The following is a 13,106-nucleotide window of genomic DNA, read 5'->3' as shown; positions in this document are numbered from 1 at the left end:
TCAGCATATTAAAAAAAAATTTTTTTTTTTTGGCTTCCTATTCTATTTATGTGCTACTTATTCAGCCCCAAATTCTCAAATAAGGTCAAACACAACGGCTTGGCTCTCAGTTCTTATGTGTGTGTCTGTGGTGTGTGTGACGTTTTTCCGGGAGCCTTCTGCTTGCCTGCTCCCTTCTGGACTGTTTGCTCTTGAGGCCTTATGCACAGCTGTTGACCCGGAATTTTCTTTTACTACCATGTTAGGAGTTCTTGACCGACCTGTTTACTGAATAGCATCTCTCCTGGTTTCCTCTTTCTTTTGGGGGAGGCACATTGCCCAGTTGCTTCTTAAGAAAGAAGAGTGTGTATGATGTAATTTTCTGGAGATCTGGCATGTGTGCAAATATCACTTAGTCTCTCCTCACATATGATTGATACAGAATTTAAAGTGGGAAATTAGTTTCCCTGAGAGTTTTGGAGTCCCTGCTTCATTTTCTTCCGCTTCCAATTTTGCTATTGTTGGATGCGTTTCTGATTCTGGTTACTTTATATGTGACTTCTTTTGGGAGGGGTGTAGCGGGGGAGCTTTTAGAGTCTTTTATTTTTAATCCCCTAATCTTCTGAGGTTTCAGCATAATGTGCCTTGGTGTGTAACTTTTTCCATCCATTGTGATGATTTTTGCGGCAGGTGGTGGAGGATAATTTTCTTCCCACTGTTTTCTCTTTTCTGAAACTCTTATTTGTCAGATGCTGGAACTTTTGTATTTTTCCTCCAACTTACTTATTGTTTAAAAAAAAAAAAAAAAGTCCCTGATCTCTATCCTGCTATTTTTTTGTTCTACTCTTGGGGAACATTTAAATCTCTATTATCTTCTAACCCTTCTATGGATTTTTAATTTCTGTGATCATAATATTAATTTCTAGTAGCTCTTGTTCTAATAATATTTCTATTTTATAGCATCCTCTTCTTGTTTTGCTTTATGGATACAAGTGTCTTTTTAATAATGTGTATGAAGTTTTCTCCCCGCTCCCAGCGTTGACTGACTGTCCTTTCTCCTAAAGTTCCTGTCTGTCACGTTAGGCTCTTCATCACATGTCTGGTGATCATTGGCTGTCCATTTTTATTTATGTGGAGGCTCTTTGTGCATAAACAAGCTGACAGGGCTCTCTCATGTCACCTGGTGACCTTACTTGCCCTAGGATGATTTTCTGTTTTCAGAAGCCCCCTTTCTCCCTAGTTTTGGTAACTGTAGATCTCTTCTCTTGGGCTGGTTAGAAACCCAGCAAGGGAGGGGCTGGGGGTCTCTCCACTCAGTGTACACTTTGACTCAGTCCTCTGTTTCAGAATGGTACCTCCACCCAGTCACTCTTCCTAGTGTCCCTGAGTCTAGACTTTCTCAGGCGGAAGGAGAGAGTTGACAAGCTTCATGGCGAAGGACAGATCTGGAGGTTTACTCCTTAAAATGTCTTGCAAGCAGTTCTCCGGTTTTCAATGCCATCTCTGCGCTTCCTTCTCCATTCGTCCCCCACTTTGGATGGAACTGGACTTTGTACTTTCTGAAGGGTCTGTGCCCCGTATTGTCTGGCTTCTTCCTGTCAGTTCTGCTAGTAGGCATTTCAGTTTTGTCTGTCCCTGCTTTGAAAATTCACTCGTCATTTTCCCATCTGCTTTCCATTTTCCAAAAAGTTTTTCCATTATTTTTCTCTCTTTCCATTCTCTTTCTTCTTGTGAGTTTATCTCTTCCTCTTATTTGGTGTCATTTAGTGGAGGGAATGCAGTTAAGCACATGATTATAATCCACCACTTGATGCTGAAAATCCTTAATCGTGAACTTTTGAGATTTGGTCTTTCCATTTGGATACATGGTTGTCTGGTCCATTAAAGAAGAGTTAATTTGGTTACTCTAGGATGGATTCCATCTACTATACTTTTCAGTTTCATTCAGAGATTGTTACTCTCACTGTCAAAATTGAACTAGGTGTCATCCTTTCTTGATTTGAGTACATAATAGGAAAAAGGGTCAGTTATCTCTTAGGTATAAATTCCAAGTCTGACCTCAAACCCAGTCACAAGAATAACACACACAATTTACAACATTTCAAAGAAATGACTTCCATCCCTTCAGGTTTTCCACGGCCATAATCCCAGTTGGGTCAGTCTTTCTTAGATTCCCTACTAGTTTGACTTGAGTTGTGTCCAAGCTGGAAAAACATTCTTTTCTAAGTACCGTTTTATGTGGTAGTCCCAGCTGTATTCTGTAGGATACTGAGTTTCCATGAAGCATCTCTGTAGATTCTATAGAAGAATGTCAGACCATGATATCTTTCTCATTCCTAGGATGAAATCTCAGAATATCTCTTGTAAAATGAAGAAGATTTCATAATGTGCCAAAGGCTTACATTATTGAACATGTGAACACCACAGCAGAATCAGGACCAAATATGACCTCTCTTTCAACTTTTTCCTTAAATTTTATTAGTTCTCCAGTTTTAACAACTGATTTTTTAAATAATGTTTAATGTATTAAGGTATGTCAAGAATTTCTGTAAAATTACTATGGGCCTTATTCAACCATTGTAAAGCAAAGGGAAAGCCAATTCAAACTTTAAAGCTTTTTGTGTCCTGTAGGGTTTGAATGAGTATAGGGGAATCTGATCTGATTCCCACCCTAGAGTTTACAGAATCCTTTTTTTTTTCTTAAATAATGTTTACCTTCATATGGTAGAATTAATATTTTCCTGTTTCAGACACCTCATGTTCTTTGTTGGTCAGGGTTGAGAGTATGTAGAGCTTCTGAGAGGAAACATTTCTATTTGAAGGTCCCTGTTTTCATCATGATAGGTAAAGGGTGCTAGGCATCTGTGCTGTGCTGAAGCTTACTAGAAGTGTCGCTGCCTCTGAGCAAGAAACAGGAAGTACTTCTGTCCTTAAAACCAGAAATAGATGCTCCTTCTCATGATCATAATTCAAAAGATCATCTTTTTTTAATGAGATGGGCTCATCCCTTGTGGTTTTTCACAGGTTTAATAATCAGATTATTTAATGCAGAGCTTGGAGAAAAATAGGTCTGGTGAGATAGATTATGGAGATTTTCCTGGAAGCCAAAGCATCAACTTTGCTTTTTCTTTTTCTCTTTGTAAATCTTTTTACCTCATCTTTCCCTTTTATTTTTCATTTACTATTTTTGATGATTCTTAAAGAGATTTTCCTGTCTTATTTTAACATGGTGGTACATTTACATAATGTTCACTGTATTTTAACTTCAAAAGATCATCACCAGGGGAGAAAAAAATAATCTGCAAGAAGAATTGGATGCGTCAGGATTTAGGTATACTCTATATAGTCTAACTTGCTTTAGACAACTCTGCCAAGTATTGTGTAATGTGTTGGCAGTCGGAAGGAGAAAAATTGCTTCTTTGCTGATTTTAGGAAGTCCTATTTGTGTTTTGGAAAGTGGAGCAAGGTAAAAATAAAGGGAAGAAAGTAAAAGTACTTTAAGGGAAATAAGGTATTGTATATGAGAGTGCCTTGTAAACTGCTAAATAACATAAAGTTGGTAGTTACTATTATTGCAGGGGCATAACTTACAGTGAGAGAGCAAGGATTCAAAAAAGAAAAATGGGAAAAAGGGAAAAGAAATCATTTGAATAAGAAAAAGTTGAGGAAGAAACAAAGTGGGAATATCATAATGGGGGGAAGCTTTACATTCTAGTTTTTTTTACCTGAAAATGCAGTAATACTTGTACTTGCTATTTAAACAGTTAAGTTGAAAACATTTTATTTATTAACCAAAAGGAAAGTTGTCAAAAATAATTTGGGAAGAGAATCTTATCATATGAGGTGGTGAGAGCTGGATAGGAACCACTAGGCAGATGACTTTCTCAGCTCTAAATAAAGATCTGTGTGTCATAGGGAGTTATGTAGTGCGTTTCCACTTAATTAAGGTCTAATTTACATTTTTTGGTATCGTCTGAGCCTTTCATTTGTTCTTCATACCTTTGCAAGGTAGGTATCATTAACCCATATTACAGATGGGAGTAGAAGGCTAATTGACTTGCCCACAGCCACTTACTTATCCTGTGACAAAGCCCTCCCTTCCTCAGCTTTTGAGTTTATTCCCACATTTCCGCAGGTACTTCACATCAGAGCAATTGGTTCGGTTGTGTTCCTGGATATTCAACTTATTGGGTTTCTCTAAAAGAAGTCCTTGAAATATAACTGCAGTCACTTAAAAATAACACCCCAGGGGCTTCCCTGGTGGCGCAGTGGTTGAGAGTCCGCCTGCCAATGCAGGGGACACGGGTTCGTGCCCCGGTCCGGGAAGATCCCACGTGCCGCGGAGCGGCTGGGCCCGTGAGCCATGGCCGCTGAGCCTGCGTGTCCGGTGCCTGTGCTCCACAACGGGAGAGGCCACAACAGGGAGAGGCCTGCATACTGCAAAAAAATTAAAAATAAATAAAAATAAATAAAAATAACACCCCAGGGCATGTTTTAGGTTTGGCTGTGTCTGTACTAAATGACTTCGTGCGAGTCTTACTTAAGGAATACGATTTGAATTCTGTAAGAACCAAGGAATAAACAAAAAAGACATCTCAGCTGCCCCAGTATGGGTTCAGAGTCTGTGTACTGTGTCCTTCAGAGCTTATCTGGAGCTTGGTATTTTAAGTTTTAATTCTCTTATGCTTTTTAGTTTTATTTGGTTTCCAAAATCATAGCTGACTTGAAGAAGGGAAAGGTTGATACTCTAAAAGCAATGAGACTCAACTCTTGACAGCAAGGGAGAGGACATAACCAAACTACGAAAGGTAGGCAAAAATATCTCCCAAAATATAGCAGTCAGCAACCTTTGAGTAGAGGAACAGACATCCCTCTGTGCCTGGAAAGGTTGTCTTGCCACTGGCCACTCTAGGCAAGGTCAGTCCCGTTACCAGCAGCACACACATAAAGCCAGTCCTACGCCCTGTCCCTCTATCCCATCCATTCATCTTCCACTAACATCCTGACTCCACTTGGCTCTAGACCTGGATCTGTGACTTAGATTTCACCTTTGGCTCTCCTTTTCCTTGGTGTTTGAATTTCATCAATCTCTTCCCTTTGATTCTCAGAGTGTCCTGTTGCTTTGGTGGGAACTCCCCATCTAGCTCTCATCATGGTGGTAGAAACTCAACCTCTGCCTAGTATCCACTGGGTCAGCTTCTTTTCCTCAGGGATAGTGTTCTCATGTTCTAACAGAGCATGATAATTGATAGTCATATTGATGATCCTGTGTCACCAAAGCCTAATCACATTCTGGATTCTCTGAGAAGACATTACCTTTTAGGAAAAAAAAAAAAAATCCAGTATGGTTGAAATTAAACCCATTTTATTACTTAGATGGGTCATCCTTCAGCCATTGTGAAACTCTTCATCATCCTCAATGCCTTACCCCTTGAGGTTTCTAAAAAGCAGAAATTATATAGTACTATAAGTGCAGAGTGATACAGAGACTTATAATTTGATGAGTTACAGAATATGTTATTTAGAACATAACGTTTTTAGTAGCTTGAACCAGCTTTCGTATCAAAAAAGATGTTACATTAAACAAAGCCCTTTAAAAAATATTTTGCTTACAAATTTGTCTTTTAGGTTAATAGCAAATACTTAAGTAGAGTTGTTATGTTATAAAACAGTTAGAAAGGGAGATAGTAGAACAAGTGATTGTTGACATGAAATGTTTATTTCGGAGAGAATTCTTGGCATTTTTGCCCCATGTCAGCATAATAAGAATTTGGAGGAGAGGAGGGAAGCATTGATGTATTTGTTGAGGATTAATGTCCCTGTAGAGCATTTGTGTTAGTGAATATATTATGGTAATACCATAAATATAGTAATTAAAAAGTTGCACACTAAACACTTTGTGCACTGGCATAAATATTCCTTTCCTCCCCTTGGTGGCTTGCATTCAAGTGAATGGTGTATTGTTCATCTTGGTCTCCTAGATTCTTAATCAAGAATAGGAAAAAGGATGGCAGTCTCAAAGATCTGTTTCCTTCTCCATATATTGCTATTCAGATGGGCAGAAACAGATTGGATGTTTCAGGACCGAGTTATTTTATAACAGTTCAGAAAAATGTCACATAGTACATACTAATAAACAAAACAACAACCCCACTATTCCTCACTTTTGGGAACTTTATCCTTAAAGTTGTTTCCAAACAATGCTACAGTGCGCTTCTTGTCATGTGTAAAATGTGTTCAGTGTGATCAGTGATACCTTAGAGCTTATGCGTTACAAAAGAAATGAGATGATGCATAATATAAATACATTTTAGGATCAGAATTTTTAAGGAAGCGAGACTTGATTATCTCATTAGGATCTGTTGCCCAGTGGGTTGAAGCTGAGCGGGTTGCTGTGTGAATGCACGGCTGGGAGGAGAGGCACCCTGCTGTTAAAGTAATAATGGGTCTGTCCTTCACACCAAAGGATAACAAAGAAGGCAGATAGATGTAAAGTGGGCAATTTCTGTTTCTTTGTACGCTCAAAATGTTCGCACCTACTTATTTTCCCACTTAAGAGGCATCCTGTTTTTCATAATTTCATGATTTCTGATTTCTCTTAACACACAATATTTATTTATGAGTTCACAGAGACGTTATTCTGTGAAGAGGAAAGTAAATGCAGTTGAATGCGATTTGCAGCTTGGCTCTGAGTCAGTTAGGGTGGGAAAGGAAGGAATAGAAAGACTAATTCTGTTCTCACCCTTTAATTGGCCTCTTTACCTCCTCGTTGTGAGAACTCTTCGCTTATGTATTGGTTTATCGATTGATTCCATATTTATGGACTGCTTGCTCTGTCTCCCGTGCCCCAGGGACACAAAGACGAATGGTCCAGTCAGTAGTCATCTGATGGCTCTGGAACCATCTCAATCCTGGCTGACTTCAAGGATGATAATGATGGGTTTATCTAGAATTCTAAAATTCTGTCATTTTCCAAAGATGGCCTGGAGACATGTTCATGTGACCAGAATAGACAAACAACCCTGGAGCAGCCTCAGAGTTTGTGAGATCACAAAGGCTGCCTAGAGAACAGAAAAATCTGCTTTTCAAGGTGTTTTCCATTGCCTTAGATTTTCTAATGAGCCTTGCTACTTTTGGCATCGTTGGAGTGCTTTCCAAGAGCTAGGTCACTCCACCCACTTCCGGATTCACCAAAACCTGAGGCAAAAGAGTTGGGCAGGAGATGGAGGATGATGACTGAGCTGCAGTCTTAAGGGACGTTTCGCTAGGAAATCGCAGGCAGGTGCCGCTGCCAGCTCCACCCTCCTCTTCTTTTTGCCTTTTCTTTAAGATATCTGACTCTTCATTCTCATTAGGTTAGTCATGCTAGAAAGAATCTTTGAATTGAAGCATCTTAAGAGGCCTTGTACGATAATGGGTAGTGGTTTCATTTAAATGAAACTATATGTAAACCTTTGGAAAGGTTGGCACCGGGGAACAAAGATCATTATAAGAAGAGTGTTCTTCTGAATCTTTTGCTTGTATGCTATTTTTTTTGGTACTACTACTAAGTTCTACTGTGGGTGTGCCTATCTCGCAAATGCCCCTTCCCACCTTGATATGTACTGGCGTATATGTTTATCTACCTTAAAACAGGGTCAGACTACTTATAACAGGGTAGCATGCCAGAAACCAAGATTTGCAAGATCTGTGTCATCAAAGCATTTATGTGTCAACTTATTCCTAGCAAAGAACCATAGCAGCTATTTATCTACAACACTGATGCCATTTAGTCTATTGCCTCTAATATCGTAGTGCTGTTACCTACAAACTTACTATAACCAGATTTGTTTTCACTCCTCTAATATACTTCTAATATAAGAGGGTTGTGAATTCCCCCTTCCTCTTCAAGGTCAGGCCCTTCGTTTGTACTCCTGACCCTTTTCCCCCACCTCCTTTGGGATTTTATTCCATCCTTACCTCCTCCCTCTTGAACACTCAACCTTTCCGTCTCTACTGCTGTCAATATGGACTTCCATTAATTAGCACCAGTGCCTTTCAACAACTGTTCGTTCTCCTTTCTCTTCTTTCACTTGCTCTGTTATCACTGCCTCTACCACTTCAGTGAAACCACCTTCAGTCAAGGTGGCCAGTGACTGCTTAAGTGTCAAAGGCAAAGCTATAGTTTTCGTTTCTTATCTTTCTTCATCTCATTGTATTCCATGGTACCTCCTGCCTTTCTTCCTTGGTCCTTTTCAGAAGATCTTTTTCCTCTGCCAGTTCTGTCATTGTCTCTACGGTTCTGCTTTTGGCCCTAATCCTCCAGTCTTCTCCCTCTACCCATGTTCCTTCAGTGATATCACCCGCTAATCTAATTTCTGCTACTTTCTATGTAGTGACCACTTCTGTGCCTTTACGTTTTGCTCAGGTTTCTTCCCCAAGCCTCACTCCCAAGAATATCTGGTTGTCCTCACTCGAATCTTCTACATCTCAATTTCTAATGCACCAAACTAAACCCATTGTCTTCCTTATTAAACTTGTTAATTCACTAGTATTCTCTACCTCATTTGTCACTGCCGTCCACCCACATGTAGTCAGGTACCATGTTGCTCTGCTTTTAGTGTCTGGATGTTTCCCAAGTACTAATTCTTCTCTCCTTTTCCCTTCGCCACCTACCTCCACTGCCCTAATCTTCACCCTTCCTCTCCAGCCTAACTGGTCTCCCTGCCGCTACTCTGCCCTCTCTGAATCCATCCCGAGAGAGAGTCATGCATCTGAAACCCAGCTCTGATCCATCAGTGGCTGTCTGCAACTAAAGTTCTCGAATATGTGTACAAGGTTACAGTCGGGCTCCAGCTTCTTTCCTGGCCTCGCTCTAGAGAGCCCAGCAACACAATACACCAGGCAGTTTTCTTACTCCTGTATTTTCCGTTGTCTTGTTTCCCAGTCCCCGTTTGGCTAAGTCCTGCCCAGCCTGAGGACATGCCAGGCACCCCTGGTACTTGGAAGCCTTCCCCGACTTCTCCATTTCTGGGCTGCTTGCCATGAATCTCAGTCATTGTGCTCATCCCACTGCCCTTTGGGGTCAGCTGTGTGTGTTTCTTGGTCCCACTAGACTTTGCTTTCGTTAAAGACAGAGACAGTGCCTTATGTCTTCACATATAGGAGGCGTTCAATGTATGTTTTTTAAGTGAAGACTGGATAAGGACAATAAATCAATTTGATGTCTACAAAAAAGGGCAAAAGTAATCTATGCATAGTAGTACCTTTAGGAGGGGGCACGAAGCGGGTTTCTGGGGTACTGATAATGCTCTGGGTTTTGATCTGGTGTGTTCAGTGGAGGAAAATTCATTGAGCTGTGTGTGGTATGCATCCTTTTCTACATTTATGTTCTGCTTCCATGAAAAGTTAAAAAAAAATTAATTTGATGTCTTTGGTACCCAGTGTAGAAAATTTAGTTTTTCCTTTCAAGCTTTTAGAGTTTTTTTTTTTTTTTTTACAGAATATCAGTTTAGATGTCACAACAAAGAACCAGGCTAGTGGTATTCCTTGACGTTAAGGAAGAGTGAGATGAAAAAGCGTCAGCGTGGGTGGGGTTGTCTGGTCCTCTAAAGAGGGCCAGTGGCGGTCCAGTGGTTAAGCCTCTGCCCTTCTAATGCAGGGAGTGCAGTTTGATCCCTGGTCAGGGAACTAAGATCCCACATGCCACGTGGCGTGGCCAAATAAATAAATAAATAAAGAGGGCCAGTGAGGGCCAGCCCTGATGGATAGACTTGCAGCGACGTGCACTTCTGTCACACTTAGTAGAGGGGCCATATGCTAATGATCATCAACGTGCTCTGGGCCTGCCAACAGTGACAGGGAGACTTCATCTCGGCTGTGACTATGAATAATTCATAAACCTGGTTATCTGGAAATTTGTGGTCATCAGTAGCATTTGAATGAAAATATGCAATCATTATTCTAAATCTGTTTTTTTATTTCTACTTTCTTTTTGTCTCCCCCTCCCTGTACCACAGCTTAAACATCTCAGTCTTTCCTGAGTACTTGGAAACTGCCGGGGCCCCTGATAATGTGCTGACTGGTCGCTATGGGCAGACGGTACCCAGAGGCTCACTGTTATCCAGGCAGCTCATGTATGTATGGGATTTGTCTCTCTCTTTTTTTCCTTTAATTTTCGGTGTAGAATATTGCAGGCTACTGAACTGGTGGAGGTTTATAAGATATACATGACAGTGTTTAGAAATGCAGGAGAATGGATCTGCTCTAGGGTAAGTTTTTAATATTGAATGATGAGAAATGTTATCTAAATTAGGATTTTTATAATTCAGTGGCCCTATAAGACAGATCAGAAGTGTATATCAGCAATCTGCCTTTTCTCTTTCAGCGCATCCACTCACATACAGGTTTTTTTGTTTGTTTGTTTGTTTAAGTTTTCCTTTTTCATCACAATATATAACATTTGAAACAATAGCAATGCCATAAATTAGAAACATTTCCCAGTGATTTAAAAACTTCTTTTGCAATAAAAAAATTCATGGACCCGGAAGAGGTCCTCAGGGTGTGTCATTGTTGAATACATGTTGGCGAGAGAGTCCCCGACTCTAATTTCTTTTTTTTTTTTTTTTTTTTTTTGTGGTACGCGGGCCTCTCACTGTTGTGGCCTCTCCCGTTGCGGAGCACAGGCTCCGGACGTGCAGGCTCAGCAGCCGTGGCTCACGGGCCCAGCCGCTCCGCGGCATGTGGGATCTTCCCGGACCGGGGCACGAACCCGTGTCCCCTGCATCGGCAGGCGGACTCTCAACCACTGCGCCACCAGGGAAGCCCCCGACTCTAATTTCTTAACATTCTCCATTGGAGGAAGCTGTTGATTCCCTCAGTGATGACTTTCTATGTCTCACAACAGTTAAGTTTTCCCAACAGTAGTCTTTTGGGAGTGGCTACAAATGCAGCCTTTTTCTATTTGGCCCTACCCTGATAACTTAGGAGAAGAATGATTATTGCTCATTTAATAATCTCTCTTATTTCTATAAAGCATAGTCTGTCTCAAACTTATTTTTTGCTCTCTTTAGTCTTTCAGCCTTGGGCCAGCTGTTTAGGTATTTACCTGTTTTTGTTGCTGCCCTTGGGACCTCTGGAATTTTGAATTCAAATCAGGGGTGTGTTTGGGGTAATTCCTCAGAGTGCCTTTGCTCCCCTATCCTTTCTGGAGTTAATGGTTATTCACAGTTACCGTTAAGCCCCATTTCCTTGTACATTTCTTTTTCTTTTTTCTTCGTAGAAAAGTTAGAACCACCCTCAAACCCTCCCGCAGACAACTGCTTCTAAAATAAGCCAGATCGGTGGAAGCAGCAGCAGAAGGGAGCGCTGACAGCAGACTGGGGGCTCAGACCAACCACCAGCGTTAGAGCTGGCTGGGATGGGAGCAGTGGCTTTTACTGATAGACTTTCGTATCCTCCAAGGGCATCACTGTATTACTCTAAAGTCAGCCATTTTTATAGTGAACATTATCAGAAAAAGTTTACCCTTGTCATACTGTAAGACAGAGATTGGCAAAGGGTGGCCCATGGGCTAGATCTAGCCCATGCCTGTTTTTGTAGGGCCTAACAATGGTTTTCATGTTTTTGAATGGTTACCTACGTAATCTGTTTTGCCTCTTGGCCCTCAGAGCCTAAAATACCTACAGTCTGGTCTGTTAAGAAAAAATTTGCCTGTCTCTGCTGTAGAAAAAGTTGGAAGGCATGTAGTACAATTCAATCACATGAAATTGTTAACATTCGACTGTTTTTGACCTACAAAAATGCTGATTGCTTATGGTTCAATCTAATATATTTTGAGGAAATTCTTCCTTTAAAATGCCTAAGATGTTAAAGTTTGGTTTCTTGGAGTAGAAGAAGTAAATTTCCTTGGAAAATTCACAAGTGTGGTCCTGCTCATTTTTCACCACCATCGTACCTCTCCTCTCCAGAGCTTTCTAAAGGGCCGTCAAGTAGTTGAGAGGAAGCGCTTCTTTTTCACTTGGCTTAATTCTTACTAATACTCTCTAGGAGAAAACTGTCTTCTTATCTCACCCTTCCTGGGTGCTAGGAATGAGCTAGCCACCCCCAGGATAGAGGTGGCTGCTATGAATACGCCGAGGCCTCTGCTGGACATGTCACCTGGGCCTTTTTCTGGCGGGAAGGAGGGTGCGTGTCTGCCTTGTCCAGGGGGCATGCATGATGGTCCCTTGGCCTGCTGCGTGTCTGCGTAATGCGTTCCTTGAACCATCCTTCCCTGGACCTAGAACGTGGTTCCCACCCTTCTGTGCTTTCCACCTCCCTTTCCAGTGTTATTGATCCCCTAGTCCAAAGCATTAAAACCATCATTTATTTTATGCGGTTTGTTTTCCATTCTTTCCCCCTCCCCTTTGTACTTCCCCTTTCCTGATTGTTAAGTAAGATTTGCTTGTTGAAATCTCCAGCTGACATTCTTTAGTGGCTACCCTTGGTGGTAGGAAACGTTCACCTCAGCTGCTGTGTCTCCTGTCACCTAAGGCAAGAAATCTAAGATGACTTGGGGCCTCCGGGCCCGACCTAGGTCTGATCAGGAACTTTAGACATGAATAGTTCCCTGGAGATGGGAAACTATTTCAGGGGAAAGAAATTCTCTGGAGTTTATAATTTTGTCGTTAAGTGTGGTCACAGCCCTCCGTCAAGGGTTGGAAGTACATACTGCTCTGAATTGATTCCGAGGCTTGCATGGCAAATGGGAGTTCCGGATTTTCCTTTTTCGTGTTTTGGGACCACTGTTGTGCCTTTCAAGGCTTTTTTCAGGACAGGATGCTGTTCTTTGGTGGAATGTGGAGTGGCATCCATTGAGCACCAAAGTAAGAAGTCAGTAGCTAGAGCTGACCTTCCCCCACTTTTCATATAGATATTTGTGCTTGTGTTAAGACTAGAGTTGAATTATCCTGGAAATTACTAGTCAGATTGCATCCTTATTTATTTTTGTTTGCATCTTGTAGTTTCCTTGTGTGACTGCAGTATCCGCTCTAACCCTGACCATCAGAGTCTGGACCTCTGGCCGGAAGTCTCTCTCCCTGCAAATTTGACTCCTGCATGGTGGCCACATTAATCTCACAGAAGCACAGCTCTAATCACATCACTTC

At 41.2% G+C, this 13,106-nt stretch overlaps 1 protein-coding gene across 29 annotated transcripts in view; it reads left to right on the top strand.

The window, feature by feature from the left end:
* APBB2 (amyloid beta precursor protein binding family B member 2) overlaps positions 1-13,106 on the top strand; it is a 373,983-nt gene that overhangs the window by 130,378 nt on the left and 230,499 nt on the right. For 27 of the 29 annotated variants that reach the window (XM_067735790.1, XM_067735797.1, XM_067735794.1 and 24 more), the window contains one exon: positions 9,978-10,094. The exons of the other annotated variants lie outside the window; for them this stretch is intronic. The gene's annotated coding sequence lies outside the window, so the exon portion shown is untranslated. The remainder of the gene's footprint in view (positions 1-9,977; positions 10,095-13,106) is intronic. 29 annotated transcript variants of the gene reach the window in all.

This window comes from Pseudorca crassidens, chromosome 4 (assembly GCF_039906515.1).
Source record: "Pseudorca crassidens isolate mPseCra1 chromosome 4, mPseCra1.hap1, whole genome shotgun sequence".
Classification (NCBI taxonomy): domain Eukaryota; kingdom Metazoa; phylum Chordata; class Mammalia; order Artiodactyla; family Delphinidae; genus Pseudorca; species Pseudorca crassidens.
This window is presented reverse-complemented; position numbering and strand designations above follow the sequence as displayed.